Raw genomic sequence first — 16,822 nt, forward strand, 5'->3', positions numbered from 1 at the left:
AAGGACAGGGTGATTCTTAATTACTTGTAGCTCACTGACGTAATACTCGTGTGAAAAAAAATTCTTTAGTACGACCAAAAATTACTTCAGAGACGTTTCACACGAACCTTTGCCACTGTTGCCAGCGGTATTCAAAGCGAATACCTTGTGACAAAGATCATCCATATTCTTCTATCAATCTTACTTTCGTCCAACATAAGCCTTTCGCAAATTGTGTCATGTTTTATAATTCACAGAAAGTTTGAGATTGGTCGCGGCAGTGCATTTATTTCAGAGGCCACAAAATGCTGTAAGTAGCGTGCGAATACGACTTTGTTTGGACCACAATGACATTTTGTTTAGAAAATGGCGGCGCCGGCTGTGCGAGGCTGCTGCTATTAGCTGAAATAAGTTCAGAGCAACATCAAAAGCGCCGAAGTCTAAAGTTTTTTTTTTTTTCATCATTGTCCTTTTCTTGCTGTTTACTAGAGCAGAATGTAAAGTGGCATGTCGACGGCGGAAGTCTCAGCTCAGCGCATATGCCGGGCTAACGGAGAGGGTGATAACCCGTGCTTGTACTAAACCGGATATCGTTTCTCACAGTGCATCACCACCAGTGCATCATTCGTCATAGACCGTGCTGATACGCGAGGACATCAATGTATATAATCTCACGTGTTTTGCTCAATAAAGCAGTCTTGCAGCAGTAGTGGATTTCGCCCGCATCAGAGGTAACATAGAGCATGTCACTCTATTTCTTTAATGTGTCGTGGTTAAGAATCAAGCCTACGCGACCACACCAACTTCAGCGTTGACATAGGATATCTTCAGTAAGGAAGAAAACCGCAGAGCCGACTAACTCAACAAACATTTGTGACAATTTTATATACTTCTATCACCAGCCAGATGGTGTGCTTGAAATCAACAGGACTCAGCCAACAGAGCCACCAACTTGGAATTATAGCTGCAGTACTAAAAATTCAGGCTCGCTTCGGAGATACATCTGACGAGCTTATAGGCAGGGTTGCTTGGGTAATATCCCTCATTATGTCTAATGGTTTAAACCGCTCGCTCGGCGCTTCGGTTCTAGCGCGAACCTTTGCGATGGCAGAGCTCTAACGCGCCCCACGAATGCCACGACAGATGGACGGCTGGAGATAAGGCACACACCTGCATCGTCCAATTTTGACCGGCCCTGCCACGGAAAGCACTTTATCAGTCTATTTGCGTAACGTTTCGAAGCTCGCAGACAACGTTTCCTATCTCTTAGCTAGAGACCATAGTAGGGGGCTTGTGAAATAACGCCTGGGACGGTTTGTCCTGGAAGTGGCCTTAACATAGATCGTGTACGCGTGCATTATAAACAACTTCAAGTTTCCGGTGCCTCTTCCTCTACTGTTAATACAATCAGTATTTGCGCAGTGTTCTCAGTGAGTTTGACCAGGTGTGAAGGTCAGGCGCCTTTGGGTGGGCGTACATGCGCGATTCATCAAAAAAAGAAAGAATAAAAAAAGGTGTCAGCAAAGTGTGCATGAAATTCCGCACAACACTCAAGTGAGGCATGGTTGCGATATCTTTAGACGTAACACCTCAACTTCATAAACTTCGTTATCCACGCGTTTCAAATGAAAACCTTTTTAGCGCTGAAAATGCGAGCCGGAACTGTTCTCGTTATTTACCCAATTCGTACTCAATGTGTCCCTCAATTTATATGTAGAACAACATGCCGCGCTGTCTCAGGGGCTTTGCCGCTAAGAGACTGAGAACTAGGTCACGTGCTTAATTCCCACCCTTTGTGGCCGCATTTCGGTGAGGCGGAACGCAAAGCGCTCGCGTACTGTGCATTAGGGGCACGTTGAAGAGCCGCAGGCTGTCGAAATCATTCCATGACCCATCAATACTGCGTCCATCATAACTCACTGTGCGGTTTTGGGGCGCGAACCCTACAATTGAATTAAGCAAACGTGTGGAATCATTTTCTCAGAGTCATCATCTGTGTATGCTGCAGTCAGGCGGGTGAGCATTGTGATTAACGAAACAGTTTTAAAAGCAATATTCAGATCGACAAATATGCATGCATGATAAAATGGAGGTCATGCGTCGTCAAGCTCAAGTGATAGGTGACGTTTAGGTGATGCTAAAAAGGTAACATTACCAACAGACCGAGTAGAAATAGCCTGATCAATAAAAATGGACGAAGTAAAAGATCGCTAGATAAGATTGATTTCATGATGGTTTCCCTGCACCTTTTCTTAGATGGGATTCCCTGAAGATGTGGATATAAAACAAACAGCATATCTCCGCAGGTATGGTGTATGTGTTAGAACAACAGGTTGCTGTCTAATATGTAGACTGGGTGGCGTTTATGCTGAGTGAAGAAAACTCGTTCTGTAAACGAAGTTCTGTATTCGGTGGCACAAATTGTCCGCAGTTTACGGGTTCCAGCAAGCAGTTGGGCACCGCTTGATATCAGCACTACAGACGTCATAAGTAAAAAAAAAAATGTTTTTACCTCATCATGTTGCTATGTGAGTACCTCCTCATAACTGATAAGAACTCCTCATAATCATATTGCTACGTCATGGTTTGTGCCCCTATGAAAACAATGTTGTGAAGAGAAGATGAACATTAGGTGACGCTGGCAGTGATCAGTGCAATCACTTTGCACTGTGTTACAGCGCTACGCGTTCTCCCAGCATATATATATATATATATATATATATATATATATATATATATATATCCCACGTATATATTCTTCACCGAGATATTCTTTATGATTGTATACAATTGTGTTCGTACAGTTTACGGTAACATATTTACTCACTTGACCACTGGAAGCAACGAGACGATAACCGCACGGTCAGTAAGAGTGGATTGTGCTGTGAGACTGTGCACACCTGGATCGCTCCTTATGGCGTGCCACACACCATAACGACAGACCGAGGGAGACAATTCGAATTGTCCCTCTTTCGGGCTCGCTGCCGCCTTCTAGGCGTAACACACATACGAACTACGGCTTACCACCCCAGTTCCAACGGCATGGTGGAACGCTTCCACCGCCAAATGAAGGCATCATTGCGTGCGCATGACTCAACAATTCCATGGACAGAGCGCCTGCCTCTGGTTCTACTAGGTCTTCGCACCGCGGTGAAAGAAGACACACAGTGTTCATCCGCAGAGTTGGTTTACGGCACGACACTTCGCGTACCCGGCGAGTTCTTTGCCTCGGAACCGACATCAGCTGAACTACACTCTTACGCGGACCGCCTGCGAACTACTATGGCTACTGTCGTACCACCGCCGCTTCGTCAGGATTGCAGGACTGTGTATATTAACCCATCATTACTTCATACCAGCCATGTCTTCATCCGTCACGATGCCACTCGCACTCCACTACAAGCACCTTACGACGGTTCTTTTAAAGTCATCAAGCGCGATCCTAAATACTTCACTCTCCTTGTTAACGGCCGTGAAGAGACGATATCTATAGACCGTTTGCTTAGCTTAGCGGCGTTGCTTAGCGGCGTTGCTTAGCGGCGTTGCTTCCGGGCAGCGGGTAAATCTGTCGATACAATACAAAATGTTTACAACTCTGAACTAATAAAAAAGCATTCGCGCATCTTTAGCGTCAATCCTGAACAGAAAAGCTTAAAGCTTACACGAAGAGCTACTTACAAACGAAGCGCACGCATAAGGTTTAGAAGGGCAATTTCTCGAACGCAGTAGAGTGGGCGCAATAAATAACCAATACAGGAAAGCCATCAATAAAAACCATTGAAAGAAATACTTGTCAACTACACGAAAATCCCGCTCGGTTGCATTTGCGGCACTTCAATTGTGGCAGCAGCGACGGCAGCAGCGTCGGAAAAAGATAATAATCGAGACGAGAAAGCTTCGAATGATTCAAAGCATCTTAAGGAACTTTCGTGGGTGAAGAGGAACCAGTAGCACTAAGAAAGCTTTGTTCAGCTCAGTCGGCACAACGCTGTCATAGGGGTTCTACTTTAAGCGCCAGTCCAATGATTGTCAAGGTTTTGATTTTTTTGCCACTACTCCTGCCTTAGCTTGCACATATCTGTGGACCAAGCCTTCAATGGAGTTGCCTGATTGTGCAAAGATATGCTTTTAAGTTCTTTTGAATGGACATCTTGCGCATTCTTATGGCCACCTATGCATAAATGACTCACTATGCATGTTGCTTACGAAGTCGCATATGAAGCTAGCACCTAGGTTTGAATATTTTATCCTATTGACATTGAAGGGCTGATTCATATCACACATCACCAACGTCACACACGGCCGTGCAACGTTGCAGATATTGCTGTATAAGTTCGTTACACGGTATCTAAGAGCCTATGAATTACAAAAAGTGAGTTCCTTGTTTGTTTTCTTGTTCGTTTTTTGTTTGTGTTTTGACACGTTGCACATTGAAGACCTTTAAAACAAGCAGGTCACTTACAGATGAAGTAGATAATGGCTACTGCACGAGAAACTAAAGCAAACTGGTCTTCGTTGTTGTTGTTTTTTTACTAGTTGGCTCGAAGTAAACTACAGGGAACTAAAAAAAACATAACATGACAAATACTGGGGAGCAATACAACCAGGACAATAGGAAAATGAATTGAAATTTCTATTTGGAAAGAATGCGTGGAGAGCATATGGCTCGTGGAACATTGGCAAGCAATGACATCTTCAATTCAGAAGCATTCACGTCGATGTTGAATCCGGGAGCTCAAGCATTGAAGTTTCGGTCGCAAGAAGTCGGTCCCAAAGCTTTGTCGTAGAAATTACGTTAGGGGTCTTTGTAATGGTCTTGTACTTACAATTGTGGTAAAGTACGGCATCGCTGCGACGTTCAAGGCAATATGCTGTCGTTGAGAAGTACTCTAAAGGACTTTCACGAGAACGTGCCGACACCATTCGTTTCAACCATTGCATTTCTTGATGGCTTGCACGCTCCGTGCCAGTATAGAAACAAGATCGCAAAGAGAAGGCAACAAGGCTACATACTATCAAACTTAGCAGTCAAGTTTTAAGCTGTCGGTCACAAATGCGCAAAGCCTGGAGAGAATGACAGGCTCGTGAACGGAAGAATTACACCATGAGGCTTCCGAAGAAACAAAAAAATATTTTTTGGCAGTAATAATAGAGGGATGCCTTTCATCACAGCATGTATAGACCATGCCCAAAGTCTTTCCGCTTGCCAAAGCATCCATGTCTGTATAATTTATTATCAATGTCTCTGACGCCAAATTATGTTAAACAGTGACGTGTGATTGCAGCGTAAGCGGAAGGTAATTGCGTTTTAGTGCCGTCGCTTATGCTAAGCATCTGTTACTAAATCGCAAAAGTGTGACGCGCACTTAGGTTGGCCAATGTGGATTCATAAATGCTCATTTGTATTTTTATGCTCTTCGATCTTCAATTCTACGGGATATTATACGCCCTTGCGTGTGAAAACAATAAAAATGTGCCTGAGATTTGCCGGCGAAACAGCAGCTTACGTTCATCTGTGTGACGTGGTGGTTGCGTTACCCAAACCTTTGCATATAATGCTTGCCAATACTATGTTCAATAACTGCTAATAAAGAATGAATAGGGGATCATACTCTTGGAACCAATAAGACAAGAACAAGCATATCAGGAAATCGGCGCTTGTTCGGTTCATGCTCGATAGGGTGCTTATGTTTACGTAGCCAAGAAGAATGCTGCGAACCTGTGTTCCGGGAAGCGGTAAGCCGGAAGTGACGGAGAAGAATGGGTTTCTGCAGTCGGCAGGAAAAGAAAAACACAGAATCCTTCAGAACGGTTCCAGCCCAACCTAGGAGAAGAGGCAGAGAAGAACGCTAAACTTTCCCAAAGTTTCAGCTATTTTCTGAATCACGCTTCTCGCCTGCTGTTCTAGAAGCTTGGCGACGAGTATAGCAAAACGTGATTTTGCGCTATGTGATGTAGAGGATAGTTTGCTCCTCAACGGAGACGGATAGCGCTCGTAAAAGCTTTTGACTAGAAGATCGCCGAAGAGGCGAGGGACGCTGCTAGAAGGGTTCATTTCTCAGTAGACGAGCTTGCACACCGCTTTTTCTCGCGAAAGTTATTTCTGGGGCAATAAATTGTCTTTCGCGGCCTGGTTTAGAGTTTGGATGTAAACAGCAAGATTAAAACATAGATTCGCGGTGCTGACTCTGCAAAACGTTCGAGGTAATACATACGGGAAATAAACGATGCCGCCTTTGCATTTGTAACCAGGGCTCCTATTGTAGTGTATTTTAACAAGAGCAATGAAGCAGACCGGCCAAAAGGCGCTCAAAAAAGTAAGTGAACATTGTTTCGTAAACTGGAAATGTCTATTCTTCCCCTGATAAAGGGAGCACTTGCAAACCAGGTTTTTAACTGCAGGCAAATCTTGCAAAGCAAGCTTTGGTAGCCATCGATTTTGGCAGTAAGCCACTTTCCACTTTAAGGCCACAATTTATGATCGCCGGGAAAGCTCTTTCGAGGAAATGTCAAAATTTCCCTACTGAAATACCATTGCCTTTCTTTCAATATGCAAAATAAGTGATGTCAAGTTCACTAACGAAGGAAAACTTCAGAGTGAAGGTTTTAGCGGAAACGGGAAGTCTGGGGCTCGAATGGTGAAAGTTGGCTAAACGAGGAAACGAAGATAGATGTGTGCTTTCCCAACGAAAGACAGACTTCGAAACAAACACAATGGACAGCCAAATATTAAGTGGCCCTCTACTATGTACCTGCGAATGTTCTAGAGGGACGCTGCTGCGCACGCAATTGCATGGAACGGGAACAATAGCTGAAAAAATTAAATAAAAAATAAGCTTAACAAAGTACCGAATTGAAGCCAAATCAGCAAATAGATTTTTGGCCAATACAGTGTTAGAAAACGTAAAAATCATGAATCTTAGAAGTAAGTCGCGGTTACGTAAGCAGAGGCATCCAAAGCCTCAAAAAAGAAAAGTGACCAGACGCAAATGTCACAGCCAACGAATGGTGTTTTACTCTGGCCTACCGACTGCAGCCAGCAGGCTGCAGGGATAAATAAAACGCGTATTTAATTTCTTTTAACATTTAATAAGAGCGTTTACACAAAGAAAAGTTGTAATAATAAAGTGTTGGCTATTAAAAACTGCTTGAGTGGCTCAATTTTAATACGCTAATGTTATGAAAGGACTAAGCATACTATTCGGCCACTAGGAGCAAAATAATAAAGAATATCTGGGTGGCTTACTTACATTCATGGGAGCGGGCAACATTTATTTATTAACTTGTTATTCATTGTTGCTCGTTTACATATCTTAGGGAAATGTAACTTAGCGTGGCCCAAGTAGTACTCATCGAGGAATACCAGGTTCGTGAAGAATGTGTATTTGTGCTCCCACAAGACCAGTAAAACCCAAGCAGACCAGATAAGCACAGTAATGATCAAGGTCTATATCATAAGTCACTTTAAGCGGTCCTATATTTGATGTTTCATTATATTTTTTCCTTAAGCGCCGCACAGCTAGTAATCGAACTTGCCGAGGAGGAGGAGGAGGAAAAAACTTTATTAAGTAGGTAAAAGGTTTAACAGCCGGTCTGGGTGGGGCCCTCAGTCCAGTGCTCTACTGGCTCTAGCGGCTCACTGAGCTTGGTCCAGGAGGGCCAGCTGGCTCTCCAGGTCCTCGCTTGCGAGCAGTGCCTCCCACTGCCGTGCGAAGTCTGTCGAAATGATGATTACTTCATATATTATATAACTACCACACTCATGTGCGAGCCTATTTACGCGTACAACCTAATTAATTCCTCTAATATTTGTAAGATATGCCCTAAGCATCGTGTCGTAGCGCCAACTACTTCTTGCGGAACATTTTATTGACCTCTGACGATTGTTTAATCTTACGAATCAACTTCTACTACATTTCTATGCGCGACAACGTGATTTGCTGCGGCTATTACTACTAATTATAACCTTCGAAAAAGAGAACTGACTCGAAATGGCTCCCGGGGAACATGCAATAACTATACCTAAACCACACAGAAGATAGCAAGCAAGACAAGACGGTCGGCGAATATATAGAGTAAGCACGATAGGCTACGGCGAACGGCTTATATATGATCTCTACAGTTATTAAAGTAGGTAATACTAAGCTAGCAGTAAGTACGCAAAGGAACGACACCAAAATACACCTGACTCAATGTGTCTTTTGTCCAACCTTGCGTCCATTGGCTCAACTCGTAGCGCGAAGTGCCCATAACTAGCTGAGACGCGCACCACTCCGATAAACTAAAGTAATTCTGAGTCATTTGATGGTAAAGCAAAGGTGAGTAAATGATGTAAGGCAATCAAAGGTAATAATCTCAATGGCAGTACGTACAAAGCGACGGTCTGCTGTTCCCAGATAAAGAAGGGGGTCATTGAGCGAGAAGATAGAAAAAAAAATACGGGGTTATTATGAAGTAATTAGGGTCACTCCTGATTGGAGACAGCAAGAGGAGTGAAAGGGATGTACAAAAAAATAAAAAATAAAACGCGACGCCTAATTAACGGCCTTCACAGAACTGTGTTGCGATGGGTCGTTGAAAAAGTGGAGTAGAAAGAATAATGAACGCAATGAAGTAGAAATAGTTCGCAAAAAGTAAAAGCATTGGAGTTAAAGTAAAGACGTTGGAAAATGAATAGACGTTATAGAAGAGGTAGGCGTAGGAAGACGAAGTATGATATGGAAGGATATAAATAGAACGACCGAAGAAAAGGCGAGATAAATAAGAAATTCGGAAGCAGAGAGACAGGGAGGAAGAGGAAAACTGATTAGAACTACAAAAGGAAGAAGAAAGAAAGACGGAGCTTCGAGAATATTTTTACTGCGCCAACCTAACCACCACTCCAGCTATTTTCTCCCCCATTTGTAATATGGTTCATTTACGAAGTATACCATGTCCCTACGAAGTAAACAGACAATTAATAAAGAGCAAGTCCGGTGGAGCTTGATTCGTATGTTTAACTGAAATGTACAAATATTGCGGAAAGCGGAAACGAATGGACAAAAAGACAACTTGCCGCCAGTGCAAGCCGAGGACACATCATCCGCATTAAACGTTTCAATGTTTGACCACTTGGGCTACTGCGGTGGCCGTCTTTTCGTCCATTTATTTTGATAATTGTGTGTGCAACATTACCTCTCGAAATTAGGTCGTAATTAAGAAAAATACGTCCATGAAATATTTTATTTTTCCAAATGATCCTGTGTCCCTGGGGTTTGACATTCGCGAAATTTCTAGGGAAGTTTCGTGTGCGGCTTGCGTAAACCAAACTGGCCTTTGCACTTACCGCGTCCCACACGTGTGGAATTGCATATTAAACTTGCGTCTAAAACAAGCCACAGCCGAGCTAAATTTGTACAAGACCCCCTGTGCCATCGCGGGTTGTGTTTTTCTGAAAAAGACAAACGCGAATGAATTCGCCGGTGTACATATTATTAATATTGTGCACGAAGTTTTTACGCCTTTACCAGAGCCACGGGACATAAAGAATGCGCTTTCTGACCGCAAACAAAGGGAGGGAAAAGGAGGCAAGCCATAATTCCATGGATGGCGGTTAGATCAATCGAGCGATCGACACTCTGACCTTCTACTATGAAGTGAGCATAAGGGATAAATGGCGCCACAGAGAAAGGGAGCGATTGAAAGTGGTGATGAAACGGGAGTGAAGTACGCCAGGCGGGTAGTGTATGTAATGGTTTTGAAGAAACATTTCAGGCCAACTGAGGGTGCGGGGCCTATGAACGCATTCCTTATGCAAATTGACGTCCAAACTACACGAGTGCACGATAATATACGTATCCACAGCGCGTGCGTACACGAACTCAGCAATAAACTTATGTAAAAAGAGCTCGATACACTACCCCCGCAGGGGCGCCTGCGTAAGCAGGCGTTTGGTGGGTTGCGACACCACGGACCCGAGCACATGGGGGTCGGACCCTCCCACACTTAACCGTGCGTGGCTTAGCCGTGTCCGGGGAAAAGGGGATCCTGGGGGTTGAGCCGAAGCCGGGTGTTTGGACCTTCATGGCCCCTCGGCGGAGGCAACACACCTCTTTGGCCTCCGCTTCACGTAGACGGCACCCCCGGACTGACCCACCCGGGGGAAACCGGCTGGTCGCCTTTTCCTATCCCCCTCTCTGCCCTTTTTTCTTTCCTATCTCTTTTCTTTACTGTCCTGTCTCTCCTTCTCTTCTGTTACTTCTACGTTTTCATAGGCGGCTCGGGTTAACCTTGTGTAGGTGTCCTCTCTTGGGTTTATATATAAGGTTATAGCGGCAATGTACGGCTGGCGCCTGTAGCCTTACACGTTAAGTGCTGCAGCGTCCCCTTGTTGGACTCCGTGGTGGGTGGCTGCCATTGCTGCCGAAGTACAAAATACTCCTATGGGAACACCCGCTTTTCCACGACTTCTTGATCGTCTCCCTCAGAAGAGGGGACGCACCGATGAGTTTTTGAACTTGTTCACCCGACCAAAAGACATTTTCCCACGCTTTCAAGTAGTGCATAGCGAAAGAACAGAAAAACTGGCAAGAACAATATCCCCATTTGTAGTTGCGAAAAGCTTAACCAACACACTAGGTCCTGGCTACAAGGTCACCAAAATGCCACGCGGAGACCTCCTGCTTGAGCTACGTGATAAAGACCAATAGAACAGACTCGGCAAGCTTGTTACTTTTGGTGATGTCCCAGTTACTGTTTCACCGCATCGTTCCATGAACACAGTACGGGGGGTAGTATCAGAAGCAGACCTCATTGACCTATCTGAAACTGAACTGTTGGAAGGATGGAAGGAGCAAAACGTCACGAATGTGCAGCGCATTGTTATGAGACGGGACAACAAAGAAATCCCCACGAAACTTCTGATACTTACATTTGAATTGAGCGAATTGCCACAAACCATTGAAACAGGCTACACAAAGATAGCCATAAGACCATACATACCAAATCCTAGGCGATGCTACCAATGTCAAAGATTCGGCCATGGCTCGCAGAGCTGCCGTGGCCGACTCACCTGTGCTAAGTGTGGAGTACAAGGTCATTCCTCAGACAATTGTGAGGCCACACCTCACGGCGTTAATTGCGATGGTGAGCATCCAGCGTACTCCCGGTCTTGTCCAAGTTGGAAAAAAGAGAAGGAAATTATAACACTGAAAGTCCGTGAAAACATATCGTTCAGGGAAGCACGCAAAAGGTGCTCGCCATTCCACACGACTACTTACGCTGATGCGGCGCGTCAAGGGGCAGCGTCGCAGCGGCTACTGCCACCTGCACAGCCCGCACGCAGCGAGCTGTCGCTTGTGGCTCCTGCCCCCAGGGTGGAAGGCGCTAAGCCTACTCCACCCAACCAGCAAACAGGCCCGGTTACCCTAGGGTTGCCGGCACAACAACAGTCCTCGGTGGCAGCCTGCGCTACGCGTAGCGAACCCGCAGGCCCGCCAGCAGCTCCCACGGTGGGTGCAGTCAAGGCTGCCTCACCCTCACCGGCCCCTGCTGGCGCTAGCAACAGCCGGCGCAGCTCAGGCCCAAAGGCAGCCCCATCGACCTCAGGGCTGGTGGGCGCGCATGCCTCGTCCTTCGCGGGGAGACTTTCCCGCGAAACTTCTCGCTCGCAAGAGCGCGTGTCCGGCGCTTCACAAGAGGCAATGGACACCACACCCATCCCGAAGGCGCACCAAGCGCCAAAGGAGCGGCGAGGTTCCCTCGACCGCTTCAGAAAGGACAAATCCCACGTTACAGGGCCTGGAAAGGGCTCTGTAATCTAAGGCAACACTTCCGTTTTTTTAGTACACACAGCACCTATTTAATTGCAGTATGGATACACAAATCATACAATGGAACGTCAGAGGCCTTTTTAGGAACCTCGATGATGTGCAAGAACTTCTCCACGAACACAACCCAAAAGTGCTGTGTGTACAGGAAACTCACTTAAAATCGACACATACAAACTTTCTCCGACAGTATGTTACGTTTCGTAAAGATCGTGATGATGCCCTCGCATCATCAGGCGGTGTTGCCATCGTAATCCACAAAAGCATAGCATGTCAACATTTGCGGCTACAAACGCCCCTCGAAGCAGTGGCAGTTCGACTTGTTCTCTTAAACAGACTCATCACCATTTGCTCGCTTTACATACCCCCACATTACCAACTACACAAACATGAATTTCAGTCATTTATAGACGAATTGCCAGAACCTTATCTTGTTCTTGGCGATTTCAATGCGCACAGCGGTCTGTGGGGCGACTCTCGCATTGATGCACGAGGCCGTCTAATTGAGGACTTTCTTTTCTCATCCGGTGCATGTCTGCTAAATAAAAAAGAAGCCACATATTATTGTCTCGGAAATAAAACCTTTTCCTCCATAGATCTCAGCATAGCTTCTCCATCCATACTACCTGAACTTGAATGGGAAGTTATAAAAAACCCTTATGGGAGCGACCATTTCCCAATACTGCTGAGAACACCAAGACAATACGAATCTCCACCACACGCCCCCCAGTGGAAGGTCGATGCAGCGGACTGGAAGAAATTCCAAACACTTACCAGTACGCTCTCGTGGGCTGACATTTCATTGCTCGGAATTGACGGTGCCGTCGAATATTTTACTAATTTCGTAGTTGATGCAGCTCTTAAGTGTATTCCCCAAACAAGTGGACTTTCTAGCAAACGCCGTGTTCCGTGGTGGAATGAACAATGCCGGAACGCACGTAGGCAGCAGAACAAAGCATGGAGGCAGCTTCGCGATTCTCCTACTGCTGAAAACCTCGTCAATTTCAAGAAAATCAAATCCCAAGGTAGGAGAACGCGCAGACAAGCCAGGAGAGACAGCTGGCAAACATTCTTATCAAGCATAAATTCATACACGGATGAGGCCAAGGTTTGGAACAGGGTCAATAGAGTAAGAGGACGACAAACACATCCGCCTCCCCTGGTACATACGCAGGGAGATAGACTGGAGGACCAAGCGAACCATTTGGGTGCACATTTTGAACATGTGTCCAGTTCATCACACTATTCTCCAGCATTTACAAAATACAAAGCAGCAATAGAAAAACAAAAACTAGACCGAAAGAGCACTGGGAACGAGCCATATAACCTACCTTTCACCCTAGCAGAGCTGCAAGCATCACTCACCTGTTGCAACCAATCTGCCCCAGGCTCTGACCGCATACTCTACGAAATGTTGAAAAACCTGTCCTCTGAAACAAAGAAAACCCTTCTCTGCCTGTACAACTCTATATGGACCTCCGGCGAGATCCCCTCTGCCTGGAAAGAGGCCATAGTAATCCCTATCCTGAAGCAGGGCAAGGATCCATCGTCCGTATCGAGTTATCGGCCCATAGCTCTAACAAGCTGCATCTGCAAAGTCTTTGAGAAGATGATAAACCGCCGTCTGATACATTTCCTAGAATCAAACAAGCTGCTTGACCCATACCAGTGTGGATTCCGCGACGGCCGATCCACCACTGATCATCTGATACGCCTAGAGGCTCAGATTCGCGAGGCTTTTGTCCACAAGCAATTCTTCCTGTCTGTTTTCCTTGATATGGAAAAAGCATATGACACCACGTGGCGATTCGGAATACTAAGAGACCTCGCACACTTTGGAATACGTGGCATTATGCTGAATATCATTGAAAGTTATCTCTCCAACCGCAGATTCCGTGTTCGTGTGGGTAATGCCCTATCAAGACCATATGTGCAGGAAACTGGAGTACCACAGGGTGGTGTGCTCAGTTGCACCCTTTTTATCATAAAAATGAACTCTCTGCGTCTGTACATCCCACGCAACATATTTTATTCAGTATATGTCGACGATGTACAGATAGGCTTCACATCATGTAACCTTGCAATCTGTGAGCGGCAGGTTCAGCTTGGACTGAACAAACTGTCTAAGTGGGCAGACGAGAATGGTTTTCGGCTTAACCCACAAAAGTCCACATGCGTCCTCTTCTCCAGAAAGAGAGGTCTGCACCCTGATCCCAACATCGAGATACAGGGTGAGGGTCTACCTGTAAAAACTGAACACAAATTCCTAGGCCTAATTCTGGACGCGAAGTTAACGTTTATCCCACATCTCAAGTATTTAAGAAACAAGTGCCTGAAGACAATGAGCATCTTGAAAGTGTTGTCTCGCACTACGTGGGGTAGTGACACAAGATGTCTATTGAATCTATATAAGAGCCTCATTCGATCACGTATAGACTACGGTTGCATTATATATCACTCCGCGACGCCGAGCGCCTTGAAGATGTTAGACCCTGTCCACCATCTGGGTATCCGCCTCTCTACGGGTGCGTTCAGAACAAGCCCCGTAGAAAGCCTTTATGCCGAATCAAATGAATGGTCGCTACATCTACAGAGAACTTACTTATCCTTTGTATATTTCCTAAAAGTGAACTCAAACAATACGCACCCTGCCTACACAACTATAAACGATCTGTCCAGTGCCCAAACCTTTCTGAACCGCCCTTCCGTGAGAAAGCCCTACGCACTGCGAGTGAGAAGTCTTGCCGAAGAAATGGATGTGTCGCTCCATGAGCACGATGTCATGCCCCCTCCTGTAGAGCTGCCGCCATGGCAGTGGCAGCTGATTGACTGTGATCTGTCCTTCATTGAGGTCACAAAGCATGCGCCGGTCGCACATATCCGTATGCACTTCCTCGAATTGCAGCACACATACTCTTGTCCAGAATATTTTACTGACGCTTCAAAGTCACACGCTGGCGTGTCTTACGCGGCGGTCGGTCCGTCCTTTTCTGCTGCGGGAGTTCTACACCCAAACACAACCATCTTTACAGTGGAGGCCTACGCCATCCTGGTTGCGGTTAAACACATCAAACAGCTAGACATACTACTACGCAAGGCAGTCATTTACACTGACTCTTTGAGTGTGTTGAAATGTTTAACCACTTCAAGTAGGCACAGAAACCCCGTAATTATAACTCTTTATTCCACCATTTGCACCGCGTATGCATCCAAGCAGCAAATTGTGCTCTGCTGGGTGCCAGGGCACCGCGAGATCGAAGGGAATGAGTTGGCCGACAAGCTAGCCACGTCAGTTCATACAGACGCTGCCACTTCACCCATAGCCGTTCCTGTAATGGACCTAAAACCCTTTATTAAGAAAAAGGTCAGGGCCTACTGGCAACGTCTGTGGGACAGAGAAACGGGCAACAAATTACACACCATCAAGCCTCATCTCGCTCATTGGCCACCAGAATCAAAGACACGCCGCACACAGGTTATACTTTGCAGACTCAGGATAGGACACACATACAGTACACACGCATACTTATTGTCCGGTGGCGATCCCCCTGTCTGTGATAAATGTGGCGAGCCACTCAGTGTACTTCATGTCCTTTTGCAGTGCCCTGAACTGGAGCCTCAGAGGAAAAGACATTTTCCATTACCAGCACGGCAAAATCTCCCATTACATCCTTGTATGTTTTTGGGCAGCGAACCTATTTTTAAATACCAAGCCATCATCGCCTTTTTAAAAGATATACAGAACTTTCGTGTTATATACCCAGGTGACTTGTAGCATGGTCTCTCTGGAGAGGCCGCTGCTGCGGTATTTTATTAAAGAAAGCACGTGCCTCGTAGTCTTTGGCCACAAAGGCCTTCGGCAGGCGTCGTGCTACTCTACATGTTTAGATTTAGTACCATGACCACTTCTCATCTATTCACCACTCACAGATCATTCCACACGTCACTGCCATAATTATATTCTATATATGTTTTACGCTTCTATACCGCGATTTGTTCTTAGGCCCCTTTACAGCCACATAGCATCCTATCATCGGAGCTCACTGATCATGGCAAACATATCTTTCATTGTCTTGGCGCTCTTTGGCCACATTTGGCCCTTGCGCCACGAAACACTAAATATCATCATCATCAGCTCGATACACTACATGTTGTGCACACTTATTATATACGAACTGCACACTTTTGCGAGAACGAAATTTACAGGGGACTATTATTCTTCTGAGTCTGCAGTCAGTCAGCGCAAACTTCTGAGACATCTAAACTTTTTTTTTTTTGCATGTGATGTCTTGCAAAACGATATGAACAGAGTGCGTGTAAAGCGTACTAGGTCTTTTTCTCATTTTTTATCCCAAATCTATGTCCCTTAATAAGGACCGGTGCTTAAATGCACCGATTCACTGACAAAGAAGGGCACCATTTTTCTACACCACAAATCTTCATCAGCAGCTATTTACGAATTCTTTTATTTTGTACATTTCCCGGTTCGTAACTTCATTCAAGAACGCAACGGAGACATAGGACAGATCTGTGCGGTATGTTCACAGCTCACCCTAAACTAAACAACCACGAAAAAGGTACATAAGCTCGTGTGTTCAACAGGTCGCACTGAGTCCATGATTCGGCAGTGAACTCAGACTGGTACCAATGTCGTGCACTCACTCTCACGCCTCTAGGCGTGACAGTGAGTGCACGACATTGGTCCCTCTATGCCAATATAATTACTGGCCAATTTCGTGTTCGAAATTAGGTTAATGCTATAGTGTATTGAAATGTGAAAGCGTGTAGTTTGTATTAGTCAATTTCCTTCTGCATTCAGCCTTGTACGCACCCTCGAACGTATTTTTAATGTGACGCGCGTGTATTAACTTACCATGAAACAACTGCTGCGGTTTAATGCTGCTCATTTTTACTCTTTGGGGGACACAAGTTCATGCCGGTATAGTTTCGGAATTATTCTCTCATTAGCAGGACGCTCTGTTTCGGTAGAAACATGCTCAGCAGATTCCCCAAAATCAAATAAATTTTAGGTTATA

Source organism: Dermacentor silvarum, chromosome 11 (genome assembly GCF_013339745.2).
Source record: "Dermacentor silvarum isolate Dsil-2018 chromosome 11, BIME_Dsil_1.4, whole genome shotgun sequence".
Lineage (NCBI taxonomy): Eukaryota > Metazoa > Arthropoda > Arachnida > Ixodida > Ixodidae > Dermacentor > Dermacentor silvarum.